General features: G+C 41.8%; 1 protein-coding gene across 3 annotated transcripts in view; it reads right to left on the reverse strand.

Annotated features, from left to right (window-relative positions):
* Positions 1–13783, reverse strand: part of zfhx4 (zinc finger homeobox 4) — an 81698-nt gene extending 67915 nt beyond the window's left edge. The window contains exon 1 of one of the 3 annotated variants that reach the window (XM_077624675.1): positions 13548–13783. The gene's annotated coding sequence lies outside the window, so the exon portion shown is untranslated. Of the gene's footprint in view, positions 1–10510; positions 10893–13547 lie in introns of those variants that run through there. The other 2 variants (XM_077624677.1, XM_077624676.1) reach the window with 2 other exon arrangements.
* Positions 13784–15633: the final 1850 nt, after the last annotated feature.

The following is a 15633-nucleotide window of genomic DNA, read 5'->3' on the forward strand; positions in this document are numbered from 1 at the left end:
GGCTCCAGCGACCCTTGCGAGGATAAAAGGTACAGAAAATGAATGTTTGAATGTATTGGCACATTGACTGTCCACCTATCATTTCAGTCAACAACTAATTGCGACTTTGTTGCGCGATGTCTTTCGTAATCTGCCTGGCTTTGTCTCTGCATCTCACTAGGGACATGGATTAGCGCTAAAACGATGACTGCTTAATCCTTGATTTGCCCGTACTAAATAAATATTAATCTACTATGCTCATCATGCTCTTGTAAGGAAGGTACAACATACACAATATGAAAGAGCTTAGCTGTTACATAAATCATGGCCTTATCTGTTGGATGAGGCTAAAGCATGGCGCAACACACACACAATATATATACTCCATGCTGGGATTATTTGCCAAGTGAAATTATTAATCCTGCTAAATACAAGCCTAAAAAAAATCTCTAAAAATGGTTTCTCTCCGGGTGTGTAGATGCATACATTTACGAGCGTATGTACCAGTGTGTGTGTATGTGTGTGTGTGGAGGGGGGTCAAAAAACAACACATATCACTCATTTGTGTTGATTCAGACCCCTCTTGCAGTCTCACTCAGACTCTCACTAAGTTTATTTAGCGAAAATACTGCTGGGAATATAAAAAAAATGAAAACTACCTTTGCTCCCAACTAACACATACACACACATACACACTTAAATTGACAAGTCCATGGCAGTGCAGCGCAGAAGAGGTTAAGCAAACAGTGTCCACGTCAGTCAAGGATAGCACACACTCACAGAGACACAGAGCACAGTCTCTGACGCAGGCATTTCACATCCACCTGGCAAATATAAAAGGCCGGTTATACTGTATCAACTATCCAGGGTCCCAAATTCCTTGCTTGTTTTGTGCTATCACAAATGCTCCACTTGTGAATCAACTTATGTTTCTAATGATTATTATTAATAGAAACGCATTTTAGGGAGGGGGGGCTTTGCTTGGGGTAGAACATTCTGGTAGAAAATGAGATAAGTAGCAAAGTAGAAGGTAAGATGGGGTCCAGAAGTATTTTTGCAATCACTTCGAAACACTGTCAAAAGGATTTGAAAGACAACAGTCATTATGCTATTTATGTGTAGACTTTCATCTTGAAAATCATGATGTTTCTCAACAATCTGACATTCACAATTTGGGGAAATGCTGCCATTTTATGCAGATTTTGGAAGTTGTTGATGTTACCTTATTGCAAAATCAAATCTGGCTTTCCTGTTTTGAATTTCACATTATGAATGAAATGTTATGTTATGAATCCTCAATTTTCAAATAGCATTTAGGAAAATGCTCTCATTAAATAATGTTAACATTATTATTCATCCAATGTTATGGTGCGGACGTCTATTTTTGTGGACTTTAATGATCTTCCTATTCCTATATTATAGTTCTTTGCTCAATTCGGTGTCTGAATGATCAAACCTCCTAAGGGTTTATTATTTTTTGTATGAATGCTTCTCAGGTCCTGGAAAATGTAGCCCAAACTTTCATAAAAAAGACAGAAACTCCTAAATAGACCGTCTTTTAAAATCAACATGATTGTTTCCGGTTCATACTGTATAAAGGAAAATACGTGAAAACTCATTATTTTAATATTTCTGGAACTTTTATACATAGCGAGGAAACCTGGTACGTTATCACGAATAATAGTTTATCCAGCGCCCCTCCATTAGTCATGCATATTCTGCATTCATCTGAATGAGCTATAAGGCCCTCATTTAACCAAAATGTAACAAATAAAATCTAAATCATGAATATCTTGCTAGTTACTTCATAGCACAGGAGATGGGTGGAGACCACAAAACAACACATACCTTTTGCCTTCAATACTCGTGACAGGTCTAATAGCTGGACCCATGGAATTACTAATTAACTTAAGCTTTGGGTTCTATATTTAATTAGGGAGGTCTACAAATGAACTTTAGACCAAAGCCATTTGCTTTTAAAACAACCCGATGCCCCCTTTTTTTCTGTCTGACAGCTGTTGTTACTTTGCTTCTTCTCACACACACACGCACACACACACACGCACACACAAGGAAAGCAGTTATTTTTTAGGGCATCATGGGTGCTTTTTCTGGTTGCCATGAACAGCAGTGAAGAGAATTTCAGAGGGAAGGAGTGAGGTGATGAAGGTTGACGATGGAAAAAGGTTTCATTTGATTTTACTACAAACAAATAACTGTCAGTTGTAATTAGTGTGGTTTTTAGATTAGCGCCTAAATATCCCTTTATCAAATAAACAACATGTCATGCAAAATCCAGGGCAGGACCGCTGAGGGGAGAAAATAAGATGAAATGGACACATTATCATTCTCTTCGCGGTAGGAAATGACGTGATTAAGTATAAGTGACAAGAAAAAATACTTCCATATACCACTAACCCACTGCGTATTAAATACTTAAAAAGAAACAAAAGATGGAGTAATATGCCCTTTTAAGGAATCAATGTAAACTAAGTATAAAACATTCCGCATTCTGCCATAGATACAAAATGTTAATCGGTAAAACAAATATTTTATTTATAAATGGTTACCTGGTAATAGTTAAAACTAGTACTATAAAACCCCAGGACAATCCATCAGCACTTCCTGACAAATGTTTGGTGTAAAGACTGCGAAGCAAAAAGGGCCTGCTTTGCTTTTTTAACAATTCCTGCACAGCCTTCTTCTGTCTTCTCATCCAAACGGGATGAAACAGGACAAAGCTCCCCCTCTCTTATTTAGTCTAGGGGCAGAGAGCTGATTCATCAGCCAAAACCACTGACAAAAACCGCCCCGTTAATACCTACAATTTCATACACAGGAACATTCCTGTCCCGGCTCTGCTCTTCTTCTTTCTCTTTTTTTTCCACTGTCACACAAAAAGCCTCATTTTTTTCTCCCTCCCTTTAAAAAGCAAATAATTAAAGATTATTCCATGGCTCGTGCCAAGTGGGAAAAGTTCTGAAAAGGGTTTGAGAAGGATAGTCTTGGCTGGGATTGACCCAGGAGAGATGTGGAGACACATGCTTGCCTGTTTTAGATCATTCCATGAAAAAAATTATATTCAACCATTTTTTACATTAAAAAAGCCACAAAGAGTACCGTATTTTCACGACTATAAGGCGCACTTAAAAGTCTTAAATTTTCTCCAAAATAGGCAGGGCGCCTTATAATCCAGTGTGCTTTAGATATTGGAAAAAAAATTAAAATGTGTCATTCATTGAGGGTGCGCCTTATAATGCAGTGCGCCTTATAGTCGTGAAAATACTAATACCTATATGTTATAGAGTTCAATAATAACTTGCGAGGAAAGATTTCTTCTAATTCCTTCTCTCACGTGCTTATTTTTTCCTCAGTGGTGATGTTTTCATGCAGCTCAAACTAAATTCCTTGGTAAACTTGTCTCATTTTTCATTACACTGTTGTTTAAACCCACCGGTCATACATAATTAATTAGCCACTTATTCCCTGACGAGCCCTCAGTATTTGTGTGCAATTGCCTGCAGGAATAGCAAATGCCAATCATCAGGGAGGCCACTTCCATTAACACTGGTATACATGCAATGTGACATGTAGGGGGATAACTGATTTCACACAGAAGACATATAAAAATGTGTGAATTTTTTTATTAATTGGAAGCACAACGCCATCTTCTCATCACTAATGTGAAAATGTCCTGTGACTGCGCTCGTCAAACTGTGTCTTTGTCTTTGGCAAACAAGTAGGAGAACGTATCGTTTGTCATGAGACATCTTGTGCTATTGTGGCATCGAAACTTCTGCATACTTAGTCATTCATTCAGCAGGTTTTCTTTCCCATTCTAATTTAGGGCATCTCTCTGGGATCTGTTAGCTTGACCTTTAACCAACAGCTGGAGGTTCTGCATTAACTTTGCTTTTAAAAGACTTCTCCTGTCCTGAGAAAAACAAAGAAACGCAGTGCAGCAGATGTGCAGGACTAAAGAAATAAAAATAATGAACGTGGATGAGTACTTGCGATTAACAGCGCCTACCAATGTGACATGTCCTGGCTGTTAACAACGGGAAAAGCATGCAAAAGAGGGAGTGAATGATGACAAAGGACATGCAAAAGACACACGCAAATAGGCAATATAGTTTAAAAAGCAGAAGCCTATTTTTCCCTTACAGAAGTCAATTTTGTTTGACCTAAAACTGACAAAGTTGCTCCATGAAATCTCCCTACTTCTACTTTGAAAAACAAAAAAATCACCATATAATTCTGCATTAAACAGCCAGGGCCATAGCTAATAACCTGGAGTAGATGCTGAGCAGGCAGGAGAGCCTGAGAAAAAGGACAGAGAACATAGAGAAAAAAAATGAGAGGAGGAGGGAAAAATCCCCTCTTTCTGTTTTCCCTGAAGAGATTGATGAAGGCCCAGTGAGATGAGAGAGAGAGGGGGTAACACAATCCCGACTGGCGTGAGACCAACGGCAACAAAAACATTTAGATAACCGGGCTCAATAATGTATGATTTCAATGAGGACAAAAATTACATTTCCTACAGATAACATGCCCCCTTTCCAAAACACAGCCTTGAAAAGGAGCCCTGAAACCGTCTAAACAGTGTTGCACGGGCGTATTTTGCTAGCAGCACACCGTTGTCTTAACTGCATTAGTATCCTTTTACTCCAAGACATTGCTGTAATTTAGGCTATGTCCACACTTGAGAATTTTTATTCCTTGCACACCCATGAAAGCACATCTTATTTTTGTTTTTGGGGAGGACACAGGTGATGCTATGAACCCAAACAACGTGATTTGACTAATCAGAAGGCAGTGGAAGCAACAATGCAAAATTTAGGGAAACTGAAACTGTACAACCTATGGAGGTTTGGAAATAAAGAGGAATTACTTAAATGTAATGTTGCAAGTGATGAACATTTTTAAATTCCATTGTGTACAGAAATTAAGGGTCATAATACAGCTGCATATGTATAGAAATTACCTTATCTATCCTCTTCTGACATATTATTTAAATCATAAAATAATGACAAATACTGACATACCAGTAAAATTAAATACTTTCTCATGTTCATGTTTTTTCTTCTAATTAGAAACATTCCAAATGAAAACAAGCCACATGTTTGGAGTACTATGAAGTGAAGATATCGAATACATTTCCTAATTATGAAGTCCATACGATAGCTCTTTTAAATCAGCTCTGTATTTTCTGAGTAACCATAGCACTAACTGTGACATGGCTTGAACGGTCAGCCATGTATGTGCATGACACACAACAAGCGCCCACTCCACCTAAACACTCAGGATCCACAGCCTACTTGATTCTGGCAAGTGGTACAGGTCACATTTAGATTGCGATCGCCTGTTCAGTCAGCGCACACTTCCTTTTACGCCAAATTCTGTCAAGTTGCTTATGAGGGGGAAGAAGCAAGAAAAAGAGGAGATGCACCACAGAGAAAGTGAGTGGGAGTTTTTGTCCTCTTCCACTCAGCTACAGCGAGTGTTTCCTACTCTGGTCTGGCTACCATTTGCATATGAAAGACTAGGGAAGGCGTGCAAAAGGTCAAAGAAAGAGGATCCTGTCCAATAACTGACAACAAAAACAGGCCACATCGGCTTTTGTGGGGTTGCATGTTCTCCACCATATTACCCCCCTTCTGCGGGATTATTTCCATACAGCAGACATGTTGGCTGAAGATGACAGTTGACCATAAATTAGTCACAGAAGTCGAGTCGGGTCGCATAAAAGTCATGGTGGCAATTTGAAGCTGTGTCACCCGCTCCACCACCCCCTTGTAGCACAAGTGCTCACACACCTGGTATTCATATAAAACACAAAACACACCTGCTTCTCTCGTCCACTGTATCAAGACAATACCCCAACAAAACCACCCCTAAATGTGGGAACGGTGGAATCGATTCTGGAAAATTGCAGTCATGTAAATGCTACCTGAGCCAAGACATAATTGTCTGGGATGTTTTACTGAAGGGTGAATAACATATTGCCTTACGTACATGACAGTCGGCGTCTACTGGCATCTGAAACGGACCAGAAAACACCAGTGTGGCGTTTCCGTGCTGCAGGGGCTTGATCGCCGACACCGTCCGGGAGACAGCAGGACTGAGGCAAGGGTGGGTGGAGGGGGTCTAGAGCATTTCATCTCCCTTTCATCTCTGTCACCCAGTCAAGCATTCAATGCCCTATTCAGCGCCCGGCCAGCATTATGCAAAATAATGCTAATCCCCTTTCCCGTGCTTTCACACTTGTATAAACTGCCGATCCTGCCTCTGAAAGGCAATTATATCAGTTTACGTTGCTGTCAAAAAACAGGATTAGCATGCAACTACTAGTAGCAGCAGGCAGGCACCCACTTAGCCACCTTTGGCTACTTTGTTTTGCAACAGAAACTAGTAGTATGTCCCTAAAAAAACATGTCACGATAACATATTTGGACAAGTTATAAAAGACAGGAACTCATCTGGCATTTTAATGCTTGTTTGTTTGACTACTCAGAATCCCAGTCATGTCCCATTATCAAAAACAAACTCCTCGCTGTCCCCATGCCAGTCTGAGCAGACATAACACATGCGACACACCACTGAACCACTGTCGTCCAACCAAAGCCCCCGCCTGGAAACCCACCCGCCACACATTGACGCCACATGCAAATCCAACGAGAGGAGTAAACTTGGTTGGGGATTTTTTTAATATGCAAATATGCATACAAGAGAAGCGTGTGTGAAAATAGGAGCAGCTTTAATCTGGACAGTTGGGCTTCTCGCACTTTAACCTTTTCATGTTTTGGTGTGTTAGGTGGGGGGTGACATCCATCCTGACTGGCAGCTTATCATGGGGACATTAGTCAGCACAATTAAGCAGGTTGTCATGGCGACTAATGAAATTTGGCAAAGCCAGAGATTTACATAAGTGAGCTGGTTATGGCCTAGCCATTATTCTTTCTCCCTGCCGTGGCACTACAATAGAACCACTTGTATCCCAGCCCACATACCCATCGGCACTACAAGCCCTCCACAAGCCCTCCACAAGCCTGACAATTTGCATATGTTAATATAATTAAGTGCTAATTACACTAAAACTGGCATATTCACAAGCACCCTCCCTAGGAGCTACGGAGAGGCTTGATCTTATTCCAAGTCTTTAACCCTCCTCAGTGATAGGGAGAAAGCGTGTGTGTGTGTTCGCTTGGTGGTGCCCCAGGCCTGACACAGGAACCCCACACACACACACACACACAAAACCACCACCACCAGCCCTCCCCTCCTTGAGATATAACGCTGAGCTGCAGCACACTTCTGAGCGTCCTTTGCCCCCTTACATCAAGGAAATGTAACACTTGCAGCAGAATACCACAAGTCTGATAGAACCCAGATGAGATTGTCCGTTATCATTGCAATTAACCTAAAATATTCCGTTTCTATTTACTTACGTTACAGAACTGTGGAGGAGACACAGTCCATTAACGAAAATGGATGGAAGCGTGCGAGCTCGGCGTTTTGAAGGAGGACAAGGCAGTTGTCCCTTTCACATTGTAATGACCATGAATCGAAAGGAAGCCAAGCGGTCGTGCTACAATTAGAGGTCCTTTGTCCCTCTTCCTCTGTCGCTTTCTCCCTCTCTCCTCACTTGTTTTTTCTCTCCCCATCAAGCATGTGTTAAAATAGCCTGAATAAGAAGCAAGAAAATATTTTGGGGGCTTTCCTCCCCTGAAATGTCCTGGACACATGCATGAACGCAGCAGATGGTACAGGAAGGAGGATTAAATACAACACACACCTATAGGCACACACGGGCCTTAATGAACGTCTGTAGGGAGTTGAAAGACTCATTTAGTTGACTCAATGAGATGCAGCATTATGACTATTGTAATAATATGCCCCTCTATTCACTAATCACCACTGCGGTCATTGTATGGCACACATACACCAGATGTTGTCTGATCTTGACACGTGATTCTATGCAAATATATTAGAGGATGAGCAATAGGGTATAGAAAAAGCAGTCAGGCCTTCGTGTAGTAAACTACAATGTTTGCTCAGCCATGACAGTTTGGATGTAGCACCATAGGAGAAGGGGGATGTGTGTGCGTGTGGGTGGGGGGTGCCTTTCACTAATACCTGCTACTTGGATTACACAGCATTTTATGTATTCAACTGGACTCATATTTTCCCTTTCTGCCTTTTTAGGCAAATTGGGTGTCTTTACAGTGTAAAGCAGCGATATAGCCCTCCTTACTGAAGGCCTATGGGGATTCAGTCAGATGAACATTAAAATGCAGCGATAGTCTTGTTGCAAAGCTCCTCAGTCTCTCTCTCCCTCTCGTTCGCTCTCTGTCTCTCTCCCAGCAGCAGCAAAGGCTTCTAAATCATCCAGCCTCCTCTATTAGACGGGAGACTTATTGAGGTAGAAACCATAAAAAATGAAGAAGGGAAATTTAATCCCTGAAATATTGATTTGCACATTAATATCAGATAGGCAGAGGGCAATCTAGCTGGGTGGAAATGACACATTGTCGACCCCTAGGAGAGGTTCGAGCCAATCTTCTTGCTGCATGTGTCTCGGGCCCAGGAGTTATAGGACAGCCCCCCCCCCTCCCATTTCTCTCGCTCTCCTCCATCTCCCATCATCTCCTCCTCCCTATAACCCTCGCATCCCCCTCCACCCCTCCGCCCTGGCGTGTGCACCCTTAATGAAGGCTGCAATACTGCAAATGCATTAGCTTTTAATAATCAAGAGGCATTTTCAAGCCAACAGCTATTGTCCCCAGCCCATCTCTCACACAATGTTTTTATTCTACTCGCTGCTCATAGCTTCTTTCCACTGCTATGGATAAAATGAATACAGTGAGCTGCTTAACTAACACGCAGAGATACACGCTCCGTCCTTTGATAGAGCTAAGACATCATGTAAAGGAAAAACAAAAACAAGGGACTCGGTTGTTCAAACAATCCTTAAAAAAGGAACTAATTTGCAAGCCAAGAAAATAAGAGTGAGACAATAGAATCATTAACTGATGAAATTCAATGTAATTAGAGAGTCATTTTATCGCACGCATTGTGATTTTCATTCAACTAAATGGGCCTTTTGGGGGTAATGTTGGAATTAAAATATATTTCTAAAAAGGATGTCCCTAATCAAAACTGTCTTAGCAACATACAAATGTATTTGATTGAGGTCATAATTAGAATGAATGAAACAATGAATTATTCCTTAAGAATTTGTAAAATTACATAAAAATAAAATAGTAACCATTTTATTACAGCAATGGCAATTACAGCTATTAAAATGTTTTCTACTGTGTTAATTCCAAAGAAATAGAAATAGAAACACAATTTTGATTTTGGGTTAGATATATTCAAGAAATACAAAATAATAAGTGAAATAAAGGATTGACTGCATATTTAAAATAAAAAAAATAACATACTGAATAGATTATAGTTTAAACGGTTTCCCTGCACTGCAAGATACACTTTCAACACACACACACACACACACAAAAGCATAGGTTTATAAACTAGGTCTGGAGACAGAATGGCCCCTTGGCCCTGATGTTTTTTTTCCCCTGTGCGATCGATGACCTCTACGCAATCCCATGACCTGTCACTTGTGCCCCACTCAGAGACGTCCTTTTACGAAATAAAATAGCACACAAAAACAGACAAACGAAACACGTAATACGTTAGAAATGAAGCATAAACCAACAGATCAACGGAAGATTCTTTAATTAGCAGGTAAGACATTTTGTCATAAAATCTAATATTCAATCCCGAATAAATACGAATGGTTAACGTGCGCTGAAATCTTTTTATTTAATTGGCTATTTAGAATAAAGGCGATAGAGAGTGTTTGGTTCATCCAGGACTCCCTCACGCTGACACCGGGGGCTGACTGCTATCATCCCCCGGGCTCGGCATGCAATCAGCGGTCGGACCGTCGCTTCTCCCTCCCTGGCAGACCAAGCGGACCACCTTCCAATAATGGAAGTGTGATGACTTTTTACATCACTTTAAGCCTTGGAGATGAACATAAATGTCTAGACTCGATATAAAAATCGACATTTCCCCCCCGATTTATGATAAAATGCTACATTTCTTCGCGCGGCTGACATCGGAAGGTGCTTCCTCTGGACAGAATCTCCGAGTATTGTCCCAAAAAAATGGGTCAGAAGCCCAAGAAAAGGGGATTCACATCCGTAAAAGCCGCAGAACGTTTCGGAACGGGGGCAGTTGCGAGCACTCGCCCGGCTTTATGGTCCCTTAAAACTCGGATCAACTGTCAAGCGGACGGCGGTGGTCCCGGAGCCGCGCGTAAGCGCTCTTGTACGGACAACGCCGGCGCCCACATCCGCCCTCCACTGTGGACTGGTAAAAAAAAAAATCAGACACCTGCTCTCCAAACTGAGCCGATGTCAGTGAACCAGCAGCCAGATAGATAATCGATAGGCGAGCGAGTCGTAGATGGAGCGCACACACCGTGCCAACTACTCAATAAAAGTTAAAGGAGCGAACTTACTTTCTTCCCCCTCCAAAGCCGCCACCTCCGTTCCTCTTCGCTCGTGTTCGTCCCAAAACAGTCACATCCAGCTCACGAAGACAATTACGAAAAACAGGTGAAATTGAAATAATCCTCCCACTTTAAGGTTGGGGGGTGGAAAAGGGGAGAGGGGGCAAAAATCACAAACGTGAAGTGGTCTCACAGTCCCTTATTTTGGTTCCGGGGGGCGGTGAGACGACGTGTCGACGGGGTTGCGAACGCAGTCTCTCCCGTGGACGGAGGCTCAACCAAGCGCCAAGGTTGAAAAGGAAATGAAAATCCGATATGCCTTTATTCTGCTAATTATTATCGTTTTAGCGCTGTTTTTAAAAAAATGGCTGATTAAGTTGAGTGCGCATGTCTTTGTGTGTCCATTTCCCGATATGCACTCTGGGATTGGGTCGAGAGACAGAGACGGGGGGCGAGAGAGAGAGAGAGAGAGAGAGGCAGAGAGAGAGAGAGAGAGAGAGAGGAGAGGGGGGGGGGAGAGAGAGAGAGCGAGAGAGAGAGAGAGAGAGAGAGAGAGAGAGAGAGAGAGAGAGAGAGAGAGAGAGAGAGAGAGAGAGAGAGAAGAGAGAGAGAGAGAGAGAGAGAGAGAGAGAGGCAAAGGAGGCGGAGAGAGGAAAAATAAGTGTAATTAGTGAGTTGATCAACAGTCGCCACATCGCAAATGAGAGGACCACGGAAGGTCCACTGTGTAAAAAAACGGAATGGAATATCGATTTTAAAGCGAAAAAAAGAAAGAATAAATACTGTTTATGAACATAAATGCAAAGTATAACATAACCGCCGTCAGAACAATGGACGAAATAAACAGGATGGACAAGCAATGCGGATTACTTGATTTTTCCCCAATAAAAAGGCAGTATATTTAATTTAAAAAAATATAAATACGCGGTTTATTATAAGGTATGTTATAAGTGTATATATAATGTATTTTAAAATAATATGATTAATAGGAGAACGACACACTAAGATCAAGACCAAAATGCCCACTTATGTGTAAAGGGTTGAGTGTGTGTGTGTGTGATCTGTAATAAAGTGTATTGTACATGTGTTGGCCCTTTAGGAGAATCAAGGGGCCCATGTGGGTTCACAAGATCCAAAAAAATACTGTACAAGTTCAAGCCCCCACCCCCTCCAACGCCCCCCTATTCAGAGATGCACCACAAAGTACCCCTATTGAGCGTTTCAATGCAAACAGTTAACTGTGTGTTTCCTCAATGGCGGCTTATAGGCGAGAGTAAGACTTTCTCCATAGAAGAGAAAATCAAGAGATCTGCTTCGCTTTGGTGGGGGGGAAAAATCGAAGCTGGGGGGTGAAGTCAACCGGGGCTGTGATGATAAGGCTGCTACTGGCAAGTGAACTAGTAGACTTGCTCCACTTTGCAGCCATGCACGGACCGAACCGGATCTTTGAGTAGTCATAGGACCCCAGGCTTGGTTATTCTGGCTTGAGACAAGTCTTTTGACACCAAAAAGAGAGAAAGCGAGCGAATGGGGCGGGGGGGTTCGAGGCTGTCACTTTCTCACCGGATCCCAGGCAACTGCTGCAGCTGCCTCCCTGTCCTCCAGGGGGGTTCGCAGCCTGCAAAAGCCCGGCGATGATGTGCTCGCAGGCGGCCCGACAACAGTGGAAATGCTCGTATGACGGATGTCCAAAGTGTAGTGCACCGGCGATTTGCTTGTCAAGCTTGGACTTACAGTATATTCTTCAGTGCATAAGTTTAAACACCGAAGCGGACGATTACGGTATAGTCATAAAACATCGATTTCTCTTTTAATATTAGGACGCATCTTTTCGGGAAAACGGTATATTGATTTTTCCTTGCACCCCTACTGACATTTCTTCGTTTTTTTTAGATTTCTCTTAATTCAGTAAGGGGGCTGGCGAAAATAATTGAAATAAATGATATTGGATGTGTATCTTTAATTTCTTTAACTGCGTGTCCATATCTCTTTGTCAGTATACGATGCTCTTCTTTATAACGACTGCTTTAAAATAGGCTGTCTATTTCCAAAACTAATTTCCAGCAGTATCCTCGATCCATAATTCATAATTTATCTGAAAGCGCAACGGCTCTTATTAAATATGAGTGCACTTTAAATTTTTAAATCAACCCACGTTGTAAGACTCGTAAAACTATATATTGTCGGTAAATTGTTACAAAGCCCCCGAAGGCGTTTGATTTTATTTTGTAGCTTTTCTATTAAAATGTTCATTAACATTAACATGAACTCATCTATATTGTGAACATTCCCCGCAAAAACAAATACTTTGCTGTCTAATAGTGAGATAAAATAAAATCAAGCCTATTTTTCCTGCTATGCTTATATAAATCATAAATATGTCATGCTGTGTATTGCTTTACATTAATGTGTTTTGATTGCCCGACTGGATGACACACGGCTGATTTGTGGTACACAAGAATCCGACTAAAAACACGTAAAAGAGGGGAAAAAAGCCCACAGCTGTGACCCACAAGCTGCCACATGCAGTGACCCACTGCCCATGTCTTTCAGTTTCACACAATCATACAAATGTGCGCACAAAGCAGCAACACAATCAAAGTATATAGAAATAAAGTGCCAATCGATAATCAATATCGATGTTAATATGCGATCGAAAACCAAAAGACCAAATATCCATGCAAAAATCGATATATACAAATGATCTAAATTAAACCACTCATCAAAGTGCAATGCCACGTTGCATCCCAACAAACTGCAAACCAAATAAAAAATAAAAAGAAAGAAAATCACCGTTGAATTGGAGCAACATGAGTCTTCAAAAGTCTCCCTTTCGCCCACAATCAACAACACAATGTACACGATCTTTAAAAATGAATGAAATCCTGAGAAATAAGGCAAAAAAATGTACTTTTTCTAAACATTCAATCTATACGCTCCCACGACACATTCATTCTCAAGAACCACATCGTGCAATGTACATAAAATATGCAATCTTATTAAAAATAAGAAGAAAAAGAAAACAAAAGACTAAATATTTTCTTACCTTGCTTTAAAAGCACCCATCAAACACGACCACAACACCTTAAATTGGGGGGTTCAAATGAAGGGGGAAAAGTGTAGATTCTTGGTACCTTTGGTATAAAGCATTCCGTTTGGCCGTCTTTCTCTTACTCAGTAGCGATCCGATAATAGCATATGGAAAGTGTTGTTCAAAATGCGCACATTTGGCACATTGTCATTGAGAGCAGAGGAGCAGTGATGCGCTCCTCCAACACGGGAAATGAGTTGCGGATTGGACGCAGCCTGCCTCGGTGCCGACTTATCCCACTTTAATTTAATATTCTGCAATCACACACACTAGTGATGGCATATAATTCAAGGAGAAATTCACAGGGAAGGAAATGCTTTGTGCGTGTGTGCGTGCGCGCGTGTGTGTGCGCGCGCGCCGCTAGTGTTTTTACACCACTTTATTTGATTAAGAAGGGGCAGTACTTTTTGTATTTTTTTCATGTTAACCCCCAAATTCAGTTCTATAGTCTTTATTAATATTTGGGATATTTTATATTCCGTATTCCAATCAGTTGTGGTTATATATAGAGAGGTAAATAAACAATCTCGACGTGTTTTCGCATCATTGTCACATTGTAATCAGTTCTAACACAAAATCGAGACCCATAAACGCTTGTTTGTAAAACACTGAACCCAAAATCAATGTATTGGGACATTTCGATCGATTATATAAACGAAAATCCATGCGCAACATGAGACCGGTATCAGCCCACTCTTCCGATCCACTTTGAGAGAGAGACAGTGAGGGGGGAGTGGGTGGGAGAGAGAGGTAGTGGGGTGGGGATACTTGTAGTGTCTGCATTGAAAACAAAGAGTACCAGTGCAGACCTTTGCCTCCCTCTTTCAGATCACAGCTTAGCCCAACAAGACCCGAATGTACACCCCACCTTTTGTCAGGGGGTCCATTGATTGCAATCAACACCCCAGATATGACACATTTGGCTGATGTTACAAATTGCAATTTTATTGTTTTTAATTGGGTTGCGTAAGTTTGGATTTTTGTGTCCTCCTGTGTTTTTATTTTATTATTATTTTTTGGGTAGTGGTGGTGGGGGTGGGGGGGCTCACTTACTTGGAAGTACTTCCAGATGCCCGCTGATCGTGAGCCACACTGATGACAACAATTAAGACAGGAAAATGCCCCAATCAAAGGGGGACACACTGGATTACATTGCATTTTAGGGGTCAAGGGGAATCATCTCACCGACCCCCGCCCTCCCTTCCTCCCCTCATTCCTGCCTGCCCTTTGTTTTCATACAGCAAATATCACATTTCAGCATCATGTAACCTATGAAAGCAACAATCATGAACTGGGGGGCAAACACAATCATATATGCAAATGGTGTGCCCTCTTGTGCATTGTCAGATGAGATATATAGCATTAAGAGCATTAATATGCAACATGATACAGATTTGCGTGTGCGTGTGTGTGTGTGAGTTGGGATTGTGGGATGAGGGGTGCTGGTTGTAAAATGAGGTGCCAGTCATGTAATATTTACATGGGACCACAGCTGTTTAGGCTCTGGAGGCAGGGGAGGAAGGGGTTGAGATTCAAAAGATGGGGGGCTCTAGAATGGTGTTTCCAAGCAGTTCCACTCTGTATATTTTTAAAGAGAAAAATCAATGGCCTTAACCTGGCTCATCCTAGCGAGTAAGGAAGGCTGCCATGTTGGCGTCGTGGAGGGAGTGGGTAGAAGGCGTCGGGGTCACTCAGCAGAGGTCGCCCCCTCCTGATTTTTTTTGTGTGCCTCCCCTCAAGAGAGGATATCAACACGCAAAGAAGATCCAGAGCAGACTCTGCGATTTCTTTTCAGCTTCACGTCGGCCTCCTCCCACTTGGCCCTTTGCTCTTGCCATCTTTTTCATTGTTGATCCCTTTTTAATAGACACGCATCCGGTCACTGTCCTTCATATATGAACTAGAGGAGGAGGGGGGAGGGAATATAAAAAGAAGGACCCCCCAAACGCCCCTGTGTGATGCCCCAGCACACTCATTCACTTCCACAGCCAATCCCATTGATTATCACTCAGGCACATGCACTTATAGAGCCGTAACATGG

Source organism: Stigmatopora argus, chromosome 17 (assembly GCF_051989625.1).
Source record: "Stigmatopora argus isolate UIUO_Sarg chromosome 17, RoL_Sarg_1.0, whole genome shotgun sequence".
Taxonomy (NCBI): domain Eukaryota; kingdom Metazoa; phylum Chordata; class Actinopteri; order Syngnathiformes; family Syngnathidae; genus Stigmatopora; species Stigmatopora argus.